Consider the following 19,898-nt stretch of genomic DNA (forward strand, 5'->3'; position numbering starts at 1 on the left):
AAACACAGTTGATGGACAGAATGCAGAACAATATCTTACATTCACCCCAGTACAAAGATCTGTGCCTTATTCCATAGTTTTTTTGCACTCCACACCACCCTAGGTCAGACAATGGCTATATGCAAATCAGCCTAGACCCTGTGCCTCATGGAAACAGTCCAGCCCGAACTACCAAGCCATGTCTTTCCTAGAGCGGAATCAAGCATCCAAGGACCGGTTTCTGGCTATCAGCCTTCTTCAGCCTGGATAGCTTGACTCCAGTGATGTGGAGAACATGGGACTCACGTCTGAGCATACCCAGCCCACTCGGGGTGAAAATTGCAAAAAACACAGTTGATGGACGGAATGCAGAACATTGTCTTACATTCACCCCAGTACAAAGATCTGGGCCTAAATCCATCGTTTTTTTGCACTCCACACCACCCTAGGTCAGACAATGGCTATATGCAAATCAGCCTAGACCCTGTGTCTCATGGGAACAGTCCAGCCCGAACTACCAAGCCATGTCTTTCCTAGACCGGAATCAAGCATCCAAGGACCGGTTTCTGGCTACCCACCTTCTTCAGCCTGGATAGCTTGACTCCAGTGATTGGGAGAGCCTGGGACTCACGTCTGAGCATACCCAGCCCACTCAGGGTGAAAATTGAAAAAAACACAGTTGATGGACAGAATGCAGAACAATGTCTTACATTCACCCCAGTACTAAGATCTGGGCCTAAATCCATCGTTTTATTGCACTCCACACCACCCTAGGTCAGACAATGGCTATATGCAAATCAGCCTAGACCCTGTGCCTCATGGGAACAGTCCAGCCCGAACTACCAAGCCATGTCTTTCCTAGACCGGAATCAAGCATCCAAGGACCGGTTTCTGGCTATCAGCCTTTTTCAGCCTGGATAGTTTGACTCCAGTGATGTGGTGAGCCTGGGACTCACGTCTGAGCATACCCAGCCCACTCGAGGTGAAAATTGCAAAAAACACAGTTGATGGACAGAATGCAGAACAATGTCTTATATTCACCCCAGTACAAAGATCTGGGCCTAAATCCATCATTTTTTTGCACTCCACAACACCCAAGGTCAGACAATGGCTATATGCAAATCAGCCTAGACCCTGTGCCTAATGGGAACAGTCCAGCCCGAACTACCAAGCCATGTCTTTCCTAGACCGGAATCAAGCATCCAAGGACCAGTTTCTGGCTATCAGCCTTCTTCAGCCTGGATAGTTTGACTCCAGTGATGTGGAGAGCCTGGGACTCACGTCTGAGCATACCCAGCCCACTCGGGGTGAAAATTGCAAAAAACACAGTTGATGGACAGAATGCAGAACAATGTCTTACATTCACCCCAGTACAAAGATCTGGGCCTAAATCCATCGTTTTATTGCACTCCACACCACCCTTGGTCAGCCAATGGCTATATGCAAATCAGCCTAGACCCTGTGCCTCATGGGAACAGTCCAGCCCGAACTACCAAGCCATGTCTTTCCTAGACCGGAATCAAGCATCCAAGGACCGGTTTCTGGCTATCAGCCTTCTTCAGCCTGGATAGCTTGACTCCAGTGATGTGGAGAGCCTGGGACTCACGTCTGAGCATACCCAGCCCACTCGGGATGAAAATTGCAAAAAACACAGTTGATGGACAGAATGCAGAACAATGTCTTACATTCACCCCAGTACAAAGATCTGGGCCTAAATCCATCGTTTTTTTGCACTCCACACCACCCTAGGTCAGACAATGGCTATATACAAATCAGCCTAGACCCTGTGCCTCATGGGAACAGTCCAGCCCGAACTACCAAGCCATGTCTTTCCTAGACCGGAATCAAGCATCCAAGGACCGGTTTCTGGCTATCAGCCTTCTCCAGCCTGGATAGCTTGACTCCAGTGATGTGGAGAGCCTGGGACTCACGTCTGAGCATACCCAGCCCACTCGGGGTGAAAATTGCAAAAAACAGAGGTGATAGACAGAATGCAGAACAATGTCTTACATTCAGCCCAGTACAAAGATCTGGGCCTAAATCCATCATTTTTTTGCACTCCACACCACCCTAGGTCAGACAATGGCTATATGCAAATCAGCCTAGACCCTGTGTCTCATGGGAACAGTCCAGCCCGAACTACCAAGCCATGTCTTTCCTAGACCGGAATCAAGCATCCAAGGACCGGTTTCTGGCTACCCACCTTCTTCAGCCTGGATAGCTTGACTCCAGTGATTGGGAGAGCCTGGGACTCACGTCTGAGCATACCCAGCCCACTCAGGGTGAAAATTGAAAAAAACACAGTTGATGGACAGAATGCAGAACAATGTCTTACATTCACCCCAGTACTAAGATCTGGGCCTAAATCCATCGTTTTATTGCACTCCACACCACCCTAGGTCAGACAATGGCTATATGCAAATCAGCCTAGACCCTGTGCCTCATGGAAACAGTCCAGCCCGAACTACCAAGCCATGTCTTTCCTAGAGCGGAATCAAGCATCCAAGGACCGGTTTCTGGCTATCAGCCTTCTTCAGCCTGGATAGCTTGACTCCAGTGATGTGGAGAACATGGGACTCACGTCTGAGCATACCCAGCCCACTCGGGGTGAAAATTGCAAAAAACACAGTTGATGGACGGAATGCAGAACATTGTCTTACATTCACCCCAGTACAAAGATCTGGGCCTAAATCCATCGTTTTTTTGCACTCCACACCACCCTAGGTCAGACAATGGCTATATGCAAATCAGCCTAGACCCTGTGTCTCATGGGAACAGTCCAGCCCGAACTACCAAGCCATGTCTTTCCTAGACCGGAATCAAGCATCCAAGGACCGGTTTCTGGCTACCCACCTTCTTCAGCCTGGATAGCTTGACTCCAGTGATTGGGAGAGCCTGGGACTCACGTCTGAGCATACCCAGCCCACTCAGGGTGAAAATTGAAAAAAACACAGTTGATGGACAGAATGCAGAACAATGTCTTACATTCACCCCAGTACTAAGATCTGGGCCTAAATCCATCGTTTTATTGCACTCCACACCACCCTAGGTCAGACAATGGCTATATGCAAATCAGCCTAGACCCTGTGCCTCATGGGAACAGTCCAGCCCGAACTACCAAGCCATGTCTTTCCTAGACCAGAATCAAGCATCCAAGGACCGGTTTCTGGCTATCAGCCTTTTTCAGCCTGGATAGTTTGACTCCAGTGATGTGGAGAGCCTGGGACTCACGTCTGAGCATACCCAGCCCACTCGAGGTGAAAATTGCAAAAAACACAGTTGATGGACAGAATGCAGAACAATGTCTTATATTCACCCCAGTACAAAGATCTGGGCCTAAATCCATCATTTTTCTGCACTCCACAACACCCAAGGTCAGACAATGGCTATATGCAAATCAGCCTAGACCCTGTGCCTAATGGGAACAGTCCAGCCCGAACTACCAAGCCATGTCTTTCCTAGACCGGAATCAAGCATCCAAGGACCAGTTTCTGGCTATCAGCCTTCTTCAGCCTGGATAGTTTGACTCCAGTGATGTGGAGAGCCTGGGACTCACGTCTGAGCATACCCAGCCCACTCGGGGTGAAAATTGCAAAAAACACAGTTGATGGACAGAATGCAGAACAATGTCTTACATTCACCCCAGTACAAAGATCTGGGCCTAAATCCATCATTTTATTGCACTCCACACCACCCTTGGTCAGCCAATGGCTATATGCAAATCAGCCTAGACCCTGTGCCTCATGGGAACAGTCCAGCCCGAACTACCAAGCCATGTCTTTCCTAGACCGGAATCAAGCATCCAAGGACCGGTTTCTGGCTATCAGCCTTCTTCAGCCTGGATAGCTTGACTCCAGTGATGTGGAGAGCCTGGGACTCACGTCTGAGCATACCCAGCCCACTCGGGGTGAAAATTGCAAAAAACACAGTTGATGGACAGAATGCAGAACAATGTCTTACATTCACCCCAGTACAAAGATCTGGGCCTAAATCCATCGTTTTTTTGCACTCCACACTACCCTAGGTCAGACAATGGCTATATGCAAATCAGCCTAGACCCTGTGCCTCATGGAAACAGTCCAGCCCGAACTACCAAGCCATGTCTTTCCTAGAGCGGAATCAAGCATCCAAGGACCGGTTTCTGGCTATCAGCCTTCTTCAGCCTGGATAGCTTGACTCCAGTGATGTGGAGAACCTAGGACTCACGTCTGAGCATACCCAGCCCACTCGGGGGGAAAATTGCAAAAAACACAGTTGATGGACAGAATGCAGAACAATGTCTTACATTCACCCCAGTAGTACAAAGATCTGGGCCTAAATCCATCCTTTTTTTGCACTCCACACCACCCTAGGTCAGACCATTGCTATATGCAAATCAGCCTAGACCCTGTGCCTCATGGGAACAGTCCAGCCCGAACTACCAAGCCATGTCTTTCCTAGACCAGAATCAAGCATCCAAGGACCGGTTTCTGGCTATCAGCCTTTTTCAGCCTGGATAGTTTGACTCCAGAGATGTGGAGAGCCTGGGACTCACGTCTGAGCATACCCAGCCCACTCGAGGTGAAAATTGCAAAAAACACAGTTGATGGACAGAATGCAGAACAATGTCTTATATTCACCCCAGTACAAAGATCTGGGCCTAAATCCATCATTTTTTTGCACTCCACAACACCCAAGGTCAGACAATGGCTATATGCAAATCAGCCTAGACCCTGTGCCTAATGGGAACAGTCCAGCCCGAACTACCAAGCCATGTCTTTCCTAGACCGGAATCAAGCATCCAAGGACCAGTTTCTGGCTATCAGCCTTCTTCAGCCTGGATAGTTTGACTCCAGTGATGTGGAGAGCCTGGGAATCACGTCTGAGCATACCCAGCCCACTCGGGGTGAAAATTGCAAAAAACACAGTTGATGGACAGAATGCAGAACAATGTCTTACATTCACCCCAGTACAAAGATCTGGGCCTAAATCCATCGTTTTATTGCACTCCACACCACCCTTGGTCAGCCAATGGCTATATGCAAATCAGCCTAGACCCTGTGCCTCATGGGAACAGTCCAGCCTGAACTACGTAGCCATGTCTTTCCTAGACCGGAATCAAGCATCCAAGGACCTGTTTCTGGCTATCAGCCTTCTTCAGCCTGGATAGCTTGACTCCAGTGATGTGGAGAGCCTGGGACTCACGTCTGAGCATACCCAGCCCACTCGGATGAAAATTGCAAAAAACACAGTTGATGGGCAGAATGCAGAACTATATCTTACATTCGCCCCAGTACAAAGATCTGGGCCTAAATCCATCGTTTTTTTGCACTCCACACTACCCTAGGTCAGACAATGGCTATATGCAAATCAGCCTAGACCCTGTGTCTCATGGAAACAGTCCAGCCCGAACTACCAAGCCATGTCTTTCCTAGAGCGGAATCAAGCATCCAAGGACCGGTTTCTGGCTATCAGCCTTCTTCAGCCTGGATAGCTTGACTCCAGTGATGTGGAGAACCTAGGACTCACGTCTGAGCATACCCAGCCCACTCGGGGGGAAAATTGCAAAAAACACAGTTGATGGACAGAATGCAGAACAATGTCTTACATTCACCCCAGTAGTACAAAGATCTGGGCCTAAATCCATCCTTTTTTTGCACTCCACACCACCCTAGGTCAGACCATTGCTATATGCAAATCAGCCTAGACCCTGTGCCTCATGGGAACAGGCCAGCCGGAACTACCAAGCCATGTCTTTCCTAGACCAGAATCAAGCATCCAAGGACCGGTTTTTGGCTATCAGCCTTTTTCAGCCTGGATAGCTTGACTCCAGTGATGTGGACAGCCTGGGACTCACGTCTGAGCATACCCAGCCCACTCGAGGTGAAAATTGCAAAAAACACAGTTGATGTACAGAATGCAGAACAATGTCTTACATTCACCCCAGGACAAAGATCTGGGCCTAAATCCATCATTTTTTTGCACTCCACAATACCCAAGGTCAGACAATAGCTATATGCAAATCAGCCAAGACCCTGTGCCTCATGGGAACAGTCCAGCCCGAACTACCAAGCCATGTCTTTCCTAGACCGGAATCAAGCATCCAAGGACCGGTTTCTGGCTATCAGCCTTCTTCAGCCTGGATAGTTTGACTCCAGTGATGTGGAGAGCCTGGGACTCACGTCTGAGCATACCCAGCCCACTCGGGGTGAAAATTGCAAAAAACACAGTTGATGGACAGAATGCAGAACAATGTCTTACATTCACCCCAGTACAAAGATCTGGGCCTAAATCCATCGTTTTATTGCACTCCACACCATCCTAGGTCAGACAATGGCTATATGCAAATCAGCCTAGACCCTGTGCCTCATGGGAACAGTCCAGCCCGAACTACCAAGCCATGTCTTTCCTAGACCGGAATCAAGCATCCAAGGACCGGTTTCTGGCTATCAGCCTTCTTCAGCCTGGATAGCTTGACTCCAGTGATGTGGAGAGCCTGGGACTCACGTCTGAGCATACCCAGCCCACTCGGGGTGAAAATTGCAAAAAACGCAGTTGATGGACAGAATGCAGAACAATGTCTAATATTCACCCCAGTATAAAGATCTGGGCCTAAATCCATCGGTTTTTTGCACTCCACACCACCCTAGGTAGACAATGGCTATATGCAAATCAGCCTAGACCCTGTGCCTCATGGGAACAGTCCAGCCCGAACTACGTAGCCATGTCTTTCCTAGACCGGAATCAAGCATCCAAGGACCTGTTTCTGGCTATCAGCCTTCTTCAGCCTGGATAGCTTGACTCCAGTGATGTGGAGAGCCAGGGACTCACGTCTGAGCATACCCAGCCCACTCGGATGAAAATTGCAAAAAACACAGTTGATGGGCAGAATGCAGAACTATATCTTACATTCACCCCAGTACAAAGATCTGGCCCTAAATCCATCGTTTTTTTGCACTCCACACTACCCTAGGTCAGACAATGGCTATATGCAAGTCAGCCTAGACCCTGTGCCTCATGGGAACAGTCCAGCCCGAACTACCAAGCCATGTCTTTCCTAGAGCGGAATCAAGCATCCAAGGACCGGTTTCTGGCTATCAGCCTTCTTCAGCCTGGATAGCTTGACTCCATTGATGTGGAGAACCTAGGACTCACGTCTGCGCATACCCAGCCCACTCGGGGTGAAAATTGCAAAAAACAGTTGATGGACAGAATGCAGAACAATGTCTTACATTCACCCCAGTACAAAGATCTGGGCCTAAATCCATCGTTTTTTTGCACTCCACACCACCCTAGGTCAGACAATAGCTATATGCTAATCAGCCTAGACCCTGTGCCTCATGGGAACAGTCCAGCCGAACTGCCAAGCCATGTCTTTCCTAGACCGGAATCAAGCATCCAAGGACCGGTTTCTGGCTATCAGCCTTCTTCAGCCTGGATAGCGTGACTCCAGTGATGTGGAGAGCCTGGGACTCACGTCTGAGCATACCCTGCCCACTCGGGGTGAAAATTGCAAAAAATACAGTTGATGGACAGAATGCAGAACAATGTCTTACATTCACCCCAGTACAAAGATCTGGGCCTAAATCCATTGTTTTGTTGCACTCCACACCACCTTAGGTCAGACAATGGCTATATGCAAAAGTGGTGGGGGCACTCCTGTCTGATTCCCCCATCCAACGCTCACTCTCTCCCCCGCCCCTACTGAAGCCGCTGCTCCTGCCTTAAATCCTGTGGGTGTTCTGATAGGGGATAGCTGGGGCGTGGTGGGCGACCACCCCTAAACACTTCGGGGGTATGCCACCCCATATCAGATCCCACGGACGATGAAAGAGGTGCATGGGGGCACCCATTTTTGACCCCCCAAGAAAAACCTCACAAGACCCCTGCATCTGCAGCCCCCTACCTCGGAGGGAGTTGGGCATCTGCTGTAGGGATCTTCTTTATGAGAGTCTTATGTCCAACGTCATCTATTCCAAAACATCACTCCCGGTCCGATCTGTGCATTTCTCCCTTAGTTCGAACATTCAGATTGATTCCAAAAATGGTACCCCCACCAACGAGCCCTGTTGGCCCCGCCCACCGGAGCAGAGATTTCACTCCAAAAACACAGAAGCTGGACAGATATACAAAGATTTGCAGGAGTGGTTCAGACTCGCGACAATCCTGGAAGTCTGCTGCTCACCAGGAAACCACGAGGGAGGCCGGCGCCTCCTACAGCACAGAAACAGCTGAGGAGCGATCCACAGGAAGCAGGCTCGAATGTATCCTTGGGTAGCGTACACCGCCATTGTTGCCAAATAGAATGTGGGGTATTTAGGAAACAAACAAAAGCATGCAGACAGCGATACTAAGTAGCTTGAACATTTTGACTCGAATTTACTATGAAGGGACTCTCAGTTTGTTACGCTGATAGTCTGTCATGAAAGTTAAAGCATCTTGTCCGAACGTATAAACCTATAATGAATGCTCTTAAATACACTCAAAATAAATCAAGAAACAGTCTCTTTAACTGACGTCAACTTCGTACGTTTTGTAGGCAATGGTATTTCCGTTTGTCGCGAAAGCTTTATCTTTATGGGGCCATGTGTTTGAAACACATGGCCCCATAAAGATAAGAAACCTTTTGCAGCAGAAGGAAGTCAGACGAGCCTGTCCAAGTGGGTCGTCTGACAAAGAGAAAAGTCGACGTCACATAAAACTCTTCCCCAATGGCTGGCCACCGTTTAGCATAAACGGGACGCCGGCCAATGGGAAAGAGGGGCGGGGCTTAAAGCCCGATACCGAAGCTCCCCTAAATCATTAAATCTCACCAGCAAGACTTCGCATGTGCGCAGCCCACGCAGGCTCGACCTAAAAACAACCTTAGAAGAATAGAAAAAAATAAATAAAACCACAACGATCAGGGACACATGCAATTTGTAAGGTATTGAAGAAACAGTAATACTTGAAAAAATGCATTAGGAAACCAGTAAGAGTATCACAGAGTGCATGTTCAAAGTTTAAATTTAGATAGTGCATCATTTTATGTTGTTTGCATCAACAATGCTTCAAAAAAACACATGAGATACAAAAGCTGATATACGTACATGTAAAAGAGTTATTAGTGTTTATGGAGTCATTATGAATACGAGCAAAAATCACATACTGTTATGAGAAAATTCGGAGCAACCTTTTCATGATGCACATGGGTACAGGCTAAGCCTAACCTCTATATGAATAAGGGTGAATCAGAAGGCATGGTCCAATGCAGAAATGCCAATGAGCGTTCTGACACTTACAAACGATAGGCAAGCGTGAGATTGGTAAAATAATGTAAAACAAACATAGCACAGCCATGTAGAGGTCAACCATAACAATGATGTTCCAAAATGAATATGGTGGTCTGGTGTTCGAAGGTACATTTATTCATTGGCACCACATTGCAGGTTAATTGTGGCAGACTTCAAAGTGGGAGTCATATAAAATAGGAGTCAACTAGTTGGTATTTGTGATGCACCCACCTAACTTAAGTGAACTGCCAACTATAAGGAAGCTAGAGTAAGAAGGAGACAAGGGTAGAGGTCAATATATATGCTTAATGCAATGCACTATAGAAAAGAGCAAATAGGCCAAGTCAGCAGTACTTTGTTACTTCAAGGGAAACACTGTAACATACCTTTGTGAGATCTAGGCATCATCGAACAGAGTCAAGGAATCTTGGTGACACATTGTGTTTGTGTATGTGTGCTCCGCCGTACATCAGTTAATGTAGAGCAATGGTTGAATCAAAGGGAATCAAGAGATGCAATGATAATTAACCTGTGCATTGTTGAGGTAATTGGTAAGAGTGAGTTAATGAGCATTGGCAAAGCCAATAGGTCTTACCTATGTCAATGCCTTTTAACCATGTTGTACAGCAGTGGGGGTTGCTGTGCAACATGGCTGAATGTTTTGAAGAATAAACCGCTATGCCACTGGCAGCATTGTACACATGGGGAAGTGATCTGTTTTCTTATTCTGGGATTATTCTCTGCCATCACAAAAAAACGTTTTCAAGAGCAATTGACAATAACACCTTGTCAGCAAACATAAACCAACAAACAATTAAAATACAAACGCATTCATCAAATGGTAGCAGAAAATCTGAGCCAAAGACTGGGGGTGCTGGTAAAAAACAAAGTAAGGAATAATAACAAAAACAAAAAAACAAATAAATGAAAACTGCAATCCCTAAACTGGTGCAACGTTTTCAATCTACTTAAATGGGTCTAAAGTTGTCAAAAGCGAAAACGATCATGTTGTGGCTGCAATGTCTAAAACTCAAAAATACATAAAAGGGATTCAAGTGAAAAACCTTGTTTAATTTTTTTACTTACAAGCTCAACTTTACCGTGTTGGCTGGGTTTGAAGAAAGTGCCAAAACGGCCAAGCAGGGCAGGTAGTGCTCCACTATCTGCATTGCAATAGCATTTTGAAAGCTGCTTGTGTGACTTTTGGGGAACATTTTTGGCCGGACAAGAGGGGCAAACAATATGTAAATGTAAATGTGTTTCGATTTATATAGCGCACTTAAACCCAGGGGTCCTAAGGCGCTTGCTTAGGGAACCCGTCCTAGTATTCCCCTGTGAGATATCCCGGCCGGGTATCCACAAGGCGAAAGCCAGGCATCCCGCCGCGAGGGGCCGTAGTGGAGATTAAGCAAGCTATTGCCCAGAGTCGCAGAGTGTGAGCCCGTGAGTCGAGTAGGCACCGGAGCGAGAATTATCGACTCCATGGAATTTTTGAGCCCAAGACCCGCCGAGGCAGGGAATCGAACCCTGGTCCACGGCCGATCTCAGCTTCCGGGTCTGCCGCCTCTAACCACTGAGCCACGCTTCTCCACATAAAGGGGGAAAGGAGAGGAGGTGGAGACAGACAGAACAAACAACAATAGGGTAGGGGCGGGTCAGGCGGACATGCAGGAGGAGGTGTGGGTGGCGCAAACAAATATGCTAGAGGGAGTGGGAGGAAGGAAGTGTGAATTAAAGGAAAAAAGAGTAACTCTCCAAGCAGCGAGCAATGGTAGGAACCTGGGCTGAGATGCAGTGGTTGGGCCATGCTCCTATGTAGGGACAAACAGGAAGAGGTAGTGAAGCTGGCACCTGCTGATCATGGAAGCAAGGAAATTAGAGTGACAAGTAAGCCAGCCAAGAGTAAGCAACGGGCAGGCTGTAAGTTCTCTGTAAGTAAATACATTTTCTCACAAGAGATAACACATGTACTGGTCCATGTGAGACCTAAAAATAGGACATGGGAGGGAGAGGGTGAAGTGGCAAAGAGATGCAGGTGCCCACCAAATATACCAAAGGGCTTAATACAACTGACAGTGTCCTCAAAACATTTAGGATTGCCGATGAGAGCTCAGGAGAGTGTTTAAGGAGGGAGCAGGAATTTGTCCTGCCTGAGGGCAAGCAGGGTTTATCATACCATGAAGGTAAGTATTTGAACGTTTACTAGAAGTACTTTACCATGCAGGTAAGTATTTCTTTAAAATAAAATACTTTCTATGTTATTTTTAAAAAGTGGATTGTAGGATGAATAGAGTTAAAGGGAGGTATGGGTGATTTTGGGGTTTAGTGGTTGGTTGAGGTAAAAGGAGGTAAGGTTAATTTTTGGATTCAGCAGTGTGTAGAGATAAAGGGAGGTAAGAGTAATTTTAAGGTTTAGTGGTGGCTAAAGGAAAATGAAGGTAAGGATGATTTTAGGATTCTAGGGTGGGTGAACATAAAGGGATTTAATGTTGACTTTAGAGATGGGAGGAGGAAAAAGGAGGTAAGAGTGATTTTAGGGTTCTTGTGTGAGTAGAGGTAAAGGGAGGTAAGGGTGATTTTAGGCTCCAGGGGTCGCTAGTGATAAAGGGAGGAAAGGGTGATATTAGCTTTTTATGGTGATTTAAAGTAAATGGAGGTAATGATGATTTTAGGGTTTGGGTGGATAAAGGGAGGTAAGGTTGAATTTAGGATTCAGGAATGGGTAGAAGTAAAAGGAAGTGTGTATGATGTTAGGGTTTTGGGGTGATAGTGTTTCAGGGATTCTGCTCAGGAACAGGACTATGCTTGGGACAATAGAACATCAGCATGTAGGGACTGGCTTACAATACTACCTCAGTATCTATGAACTCGAGTCTGACTAGCTATAGTGCCTCGCTTTCCCTCCTAACTTTTCCAGGGAGACAAGTTATTTGGCACCCCTGAACAAAACACTCTCGACCCGATCTGGGATCGCAGTAACAAAACACACCCTTTCACTCTCTCACTTGTACTTGTCAACAATTAGATAAAACAAGCATTTACAATGCAATGGTCTCGGCATTATTAAAGGTAGAGCTATTGGCATTGCTCATTAATTTTTTTTTTTTAAATCATAAATAAATGGCATTGTCATTTACATTGCCAATAGCTTAATCGTTAAATAAATGGCATTGTCATTTACAATGCCGATAGCTTGATCGCTCGCAAATGCATGACCTATTACATTTACACCCACACAGAGCCACACACACAAAGTCACCCACACACACACACAGAGCCACCCACACAGAGCCACCCACACAGAGTCATTCACATTGAGCCCCCTACACAGAGCCACCCTCACACAGACAAAGCCACCCACACACAGAGCCACCTACAAAAAAAGCTATCCACACAAAGCCACACACACAGAGCCACAGAGACACACACACACACAGCCACACAGAGCCCCCACACACAGCCACACAGAGCCCCCAGACACACAGAGCCCCACACATACACACACACAGAGCCCCCACACACACAGAGCCCCCCACACACAGAGACCCCCACACACACAGAGCCCCCCACACACACAGAGCCCCCCACACACACGGACCAGGGTTCGATTCCCGGCGCGGCAGGTTTCTGGACCAGGGTCAGCGGACTCGATAATTCTCTTGCCTCGGTGCCCACTCTGATCAGTGATCACACTCGGCAACTCTGGGCATTAGCTTGCCTCATCTTCACTAACGGCCCCCCCACACACAGAGCCCCCATACACACAGAGCCCCCACACAGAGCACCACACACACTCAGAGCCCCACACACACACAGCCTCACATACGCACAGAGCCCTAAACACACAGAGCCCACACACACAGAGCCCCCCACACACACAGAGCCCCACACACAAAGCCCCCCACAAAGCCCCCCACACACACAGAGCCCCCCCACACACACAGAGCCCCCCCACACACACGGACCAGGGTTCGATTCCCAGCGCGGCAGGTTTCTGGACCAGGGTCAGCGGACTCGATAATTCTCTTGCCTCGGTGCCCACTCTGATCAGTGATCACACTCGGCAACTCTGGGCATTAGCTTGCCTCATCTTCACTAACGGCCCCACCAGACCGCCGGGGATGCCTGGTCTCACCCTGGAGATACCCATTAAGGGACCATCTCTCAGGGAAGCCAGGAAGGGTTTTGCAGCGGTCGAAGCGCCTTGGGACCCTACGGGTAAGTAGTGCGCTATATAAATGCCAATACATTACATTACATTACATTACATTACATTACACACACACACACACAGTAGAGCAAGAACAGCGAGGGGGCAGGAGAGCAAGCACAGCGAGGGGGCAGGAGAACCAGGGGGCAGGGGAGCAGGGACAGCCAGGGGGCAGGGGAGCAAGCACAGCCAGGGGAGCAAGCACATAACAGATGCTGAATCCGCAGCTATTCAGTGGAAGAGCTCAACATACAACAAGCAGGGAAACAGAGGCACAAAAACGGAGGGGACAATCACCGGATCACAAGCAGGGAAACGGAGGCACGAAAACGGCAGGCACAATCACCGGATCACAAGAGTGAAAAGGCTAGTGACTCCCCTGTGAATCCCACTGTGGAAGGGGGAAAGACAGCACGGACAGTGTTAGGAAGGGGGCGTGGGATAGTGAGGCAAAAGCAGATAAAACCCAGGACAAAAGGGGACGTGCCGTGGGGTAATGAAAGATAAATAAAGGGAGTGAAAGGACATTGAGATCTCAGTGCCCCGTGATTTGAGGATCACCCGTTGTCTTGCAGATTTCGGGAGAGAGCAGAAATACTCACTCCTCAGTGTTTCTGGACTGAGATCCCAAACAGGTACTCCGGCAGGGGCCACTTGGCTGGGATCGCAGGCAGATCCTGTTGCAGGGACATAGCAGGGGGGCGCAGCCCGCCCCATGCGGCATGAGTTTTTGCAGCAGCGGCGGCCTCCCTTGCCCCCACCTCCCGCAGGCGACTAACGCAGGGGCCGCCACGGGCGCCTAAGGCCTAGCTGCGCCACAGTCCCGTTGAGGGCAGGCCGGGCTCCCAGAAGCGGAGTTTCCTGTTCTACTGGCTCAGGAAAGCCGTAGCCACGAGCCACAGCTCCGAGCCACATACGCTGCATTCTTTGCAGAGTTTCCACACTCTCCCTTCAGAGAGGAGGCAGCAGAACATGGCCTGTCGGGGAGGAAAAGAACAGTGAAGTGAGGGCGGCGGAGGCATTGGGTAAGGAGTTCCGGGGAGAGAAAATGCTGGAAAAAGACAAAAGCGAAGGCGCATAGAAAATAGAGCGAGATAATACAGTGTTATTTGGGGGGAAAACAAAACAAGGGGCGCATACAAGACCTGGAGCAGGACTGACGGATCCTGGTGACCACCAGCCCGGGTACACACGTGCTGAGGCGCAGGAGCTGGTCCATGAGAGCACACAGAACCCTGTGTCAGCGAGGCTGTTCCTGCCAACAACAACAACAACAAAAATGGCGTCCGCATACGTCAGAAATTTTCGGAATCGGGGGCGTGTTTTTTGCTGAGTGACGGATGACATCACAGATAGAAAGAACGCAAAAAACACGCCCCCGAATCCGAAAAAGATGGGGCTTCAACCGAGTGACGCCCCTCTCCTCAAATGGCTGGCCTCCGTTTAGGAAGCCAGCCAATGGAGAAGAGGGGCGGGTTTAAGCCCCCTAACTAAAAAACATAAAATCTTCGGACTCCGCCCACTGCTACGCAGTGCGATGGTCCTCGACCTAAAAAAGACACGTAGGAAGTTTACACTGCTTATTTAAACTATTGTGCTCTAAGATGCAATAATTGTGCCACAAATAGAAAACAAATACATGTCAATAATATCCTCAGCATGGTTAATAAGCCATATGCAATAAAAAACTCTGTTATGTTATCTAACATATTTGCTTACACCCTCCCGTACTACTGAAACTAAGTGGTTATGCATTGAAGAGCTCTGGGTTTAGTGGTCGACCTCGTCCCTTAGCATACATAGGTGGATGTTCTGCATCTCAGCTGACGCTGCACTCTTTTCTCAGGACCTTTGCTCTGTGTGTCCATTTTTCAGAACCCCTATTTTCAGTTACATGACAAGATATGTGTATTCAAAACAGCAGCTGCATTCTTTTATTATGTCTATCTGCTAGTGTCTGACTAGAGTGAATAACAAGGGGCAATGTTGTTTGACCTTGCCTGGGTTGTTTGGACTAAATTCTAGAAAAAGAGTAGAATACGAAATCATGTGCTGGTTCTGTGTGAAAATACAATGAGGCATAAAGACAAGTGTGATATTAAGTAATGTGTGCAAAATATAAGTGGCCTAGAACCTGCCCAATTAGGCTAACATAGGGAAATCCACAATGGGAAATACAAGAAACACATGACAGTAGAAGTAAATGGAGGTAAGGGTGAAATTAGCGTTCTTGAGTAGGTAGCGGTAAAGGGCATTAAGGGTAATTTAGTGTTCAGGAGTGGATAGAGATAAAGTTGAATCACAGCGAGTTTGAGGTTGAATAAATAATCCTCTATAAAACAAGTAGCCAACAAATAAGTAAATGTGACACAGAGGCAAACATTCATTACGGAAAAAACATGCTGGATGGCAACACTCGTAAACTACAAGGAATATGTTTACAGCTCACGATAAAAACAAAACACAGCCAATATGTGTGTTTCAGAAATTAGTAACATGTCAAAGTTTTGAAATTGCTAGTTGTATATTTTCAGCTCTTGCAAAAATCAGTGTGCAAGCTTCAACTCTGATGTTCTCAAGTTGTCTTGCAAGAAAAAGTAAAAAAAGTAACACAATGCCTTTGCAAACAGCTTGGAAGTACACTAGTCAAGAAACCAATCAGAAATGAAGACAAAGTGAAGCTCACACACACTGACACAATCTCCCTTTCTGAAAAGGAAGAAAATAAGAGTGACAATGAGGCCAGCCAATGTTAAGTATTGAGAGATCTAAAAGGCTCTCAGTAGACTTTTTTTTTATAGAAACAATAGATAATCACTAGTGACCGCACATACGCTGTTTGTGTGGACATGCTTTAGGTGGGTGAAACATTTGTAATGTATTAATTAAAATAAAATAGGTCAACATATGTATGGTAGGTGGAGTTTGATACTCATAAAGGAGTCACTTTGTCAATAGTCTCTGGCATGTAGCCTTGCTTCAGTTACTACAATGTGAAAGATTAAGCTGCCATGCCTTGCACCAAGGAAAACAGCATAAACAGTTCCAGTTTAATCTATTTTCCTCCATACCATGCATTTAATCCAATATGGTCTGAACACCCCCTAGAAAATGTTATTCAATTATTTATTTTATTCATTTTGGTAGATGCAATATGTAAACCAGCCCCCAACAATTCAAATATAAATGCCATGAACAATACCATCAATATATAATCCAAATCAACACAATACAATTCCAAATGCTTGTGCACCCCACTCCACACACACTACCTCTCATTTAGCACCACACTCATGAACACTCCAAACTAACATTATTAAGGTCCCATCTGAACAATAGATTAACTTTGATGGTCAAACAAAGTAACCCCCATCATTAGACTTCAATTGTTGGGTCTTGATTTGGGTTTTTCAAACAATCTTGGTTAACACACGTTTCAGTGGAATTCTATTTCTTTCAATCACCTTCTTCAGGGCCTAATATGCATCAATGTTTCCTTTTGTGACCAAATGCAACATGTCGGTTGGTTTCTATATAAAGATACATATATAAGGGTCAGGAACTCCTTCTCAAACAAGCAATGGCTTAAAAATGAATTATCACCAAGACAGCTCCATGAAGAAACTCCTCCATATCACCAATCAAAACCATGTGTAAAAAAAGAAAATGTGGGGAAGCATCCAAAACATTCCGTGTAGAAACAAATAGAAACTGAACAATAAAAAATATACACAGAGCTGCCACCACCATGTAAAATAACCAGTGCTATATCCTTAAAATCATATCACAGTGCAAGGCCTTTATTACCATAAAGGACTCATGCTAAAAGTTTATTAACCATTTATTTTACACTTACAATTATATTGATCTTATGTCAGCCAAACTCGAAATCCTGGTAACTGTGACAATTTCTCTAACTCACAATTTTTTATCACAGCAGAGTGAATTAATAGGCGACCGAGATCTCAACCTTCTATGTGATGGTCTATTCAATGCAAAGACTAATATGTGACATTATCTGCTAACCCCTCATTTTGTCAGAAGAACCATGAGAATGCCACATGATCTCTCCATTTCTAACCATCACTCACCATGTCGAGAGCAGATTAAAGTGATCAAATCAAACATACCTCAAACACACATTCACTGTTGAAAGCAGACTGGATTTCAACTAATTCATGCTTCAGTAAATGCTATTATGTCCCTGTCCAGAATATTTCCTCACACAATCCAGGTTTGTTAGTTCTAAGAGAGAAAATCCAAAAAGTTTGTCTCTCCCTTCTAACTTCAGTCTCAGGTCATCCCTAGTGGAACTTCACCTTTTCTTAAATTAACCATAGCAATTCCAACTCTGTATGCTTTGCCTCCATCCAGTGTTGGACTAATGGTGCCTGGGTATTCTTTGTTCTTATCGCATATTGGTATTCTCCAAAACAGGTTCGAAACTTGCTCCCTGTTTCGTCTATATAACCCTGAACACATGGGCATAGGATTAAATACACAATGCTACTACTCCTGTAATTAGTAATTTCCTTCAAATATATCCTGTTTCCATTATGTACTCATTTATCAGTCACTATAGCTGTGCCACATGCATAACATGTACCACACCTATGGTTGCCTCTCACAGGAGTTCCTCCTACTATTGATCTTTGATTCCATCCAGACTTCTGTTTGAGGCTAGTTTATCCCTCACATTAGCATTTTGCCTGAAAGCAAAGAGAGGATTTCACTTTCTCTATCTTTGGTTCGTCGTTCAAATTTAGGTTCTTCCAATTGCTTTCAATAACCTTCCTTACCTTATTATTCATATTTGAATGGCTAGTAATGCACACCAATCTTTCCTCCTTCGTGTTTTTATTCTGAAGGAGGGCTTCCCAATCGTAATACTTATCTCTTTTAAATGTTTCCTTTATCAAGCTTTTTAGATATCCACTTTCATAGAGCTTAGGGCCAGATATAGGTAGGCTTTTACCGGTCGGTAACGGCCGAAATCGGCCGTTACCGACCGGTAAAAGCCTTTTCCTATGTAGGAGGCTATTTTACCGATTCGGTAAATAACAAATCAGTATTTACCGATTCGGTATTTACAGAATCATCATTTACCGATTCGGTATTTACCGAATCGGTAAATGAGATGTAGGAAGCACTGTAAACAGTGCTTCTGGGCTTTAAGAATTCGTTATTTACCACCAACTATTAGTTGGTGGTAAATAAGGAATTCCTATGTAAATTCATAAATGTGCATTTACACCTGTGCCATGTGACAGACATACATGCCCTTAGGGCATGTATGTATGCCATATGTGCACACCAGAACTAATCAGGGGTGACACCCTGCCACCCTTGACTTTTTCCCAATTTTACCGAATCGGTAATTACTGATTCAGTTATTGACCTTCATTCCTATGGGCCTCCAGGCCCATAGGAATCAATGGCAAACCGATTCGGTAAATACCGAATCTTAACGATTCAGTATTTTTTACCGATTAATTACCTACATAGGATTTACCGATTCTAAAATACTGAATCGGTAAAATTCGGTATTTTAGAATTGGTAAAACCTATTTACCTACATCTAGCCCTTAATGTTTTAGTTCTTCACTGTTCTTCAAGGAAGCATCCATTCTGGAGCAATTTCTCCAAATTATTCTGACAATTAGAATTTAAACTGGAAAACTGCAGTAGTGTGTACTGTATGGTTCAACTTCCAAATAGCCATGCTGGCCCGAGTTCCAGATATCTAAGAACTCTACTCAGCTGACAGCTGGAACACTGATAGAGTGTCAGCTGTGTCAGTTGCGATAGAGATGTGCAAAATGAGATGGTGCTGCAGTCCAACATGTATACATGTGCACATATATGTGTGCCAAAGTATACAATTGCTATGCGACACATTGCCGATTATTCAGACCGTCCTGCTTGATGATATGCTTACACAGGGTTGTGTAGGCACGCCAACAAGTGGTGCAGGCATCTGAAATGGCAGGGCCATGTGTTCTCCTAAAGACATCAGCTTACTGGAAATGCTGCATAGAGTATATGTGTGCATAGGAAAAGATGGTGGGGGAGCTCAATCAAGCACAAACCATGTCAGGACCACAGTTGGAGGGACAGAATGTGATGCGTCTTCTGTATATACTTTCCCTTCTCACCCTCTTGTTCCTAATGATCAGCACAATCATGGCATAGCCTGTCCCTAGCTGCATCCCCACTATTTCGGATTCACTACTTTGTGCTTGACTGCAGTTGATACATTATTCATAGGTAATTGCATCAGAAATAAAGTAGAGGTAAGAGTAAAGATTAAATATGCTTATAGTAAGAGTTACGTATTTAAAAATAGGGTAAGGTTAACTAATTAAAATGAAAGTTATGAAAAAGAGTGATGCAGGGCCATGCTGCAGGAATATATTATATTTGAGATCTAAATTATCATTGTGGAAAAATATTGATTA

The sequence above is a fragment of the Lissotriton vulgaris genome, chromosome 8 (genome assembly GCF_964263255.1).
Source record: "Lissotriton vulgaris chromosome 8, aLisVul1.2, whole genome shotgun sequence".
Taxonomy (NCBI): Eukaryota; Metazoa; Chordata; class Amphibia; order Caudata; family Salamandridae; genus Lissotriton; species Lissotriton vulgaris.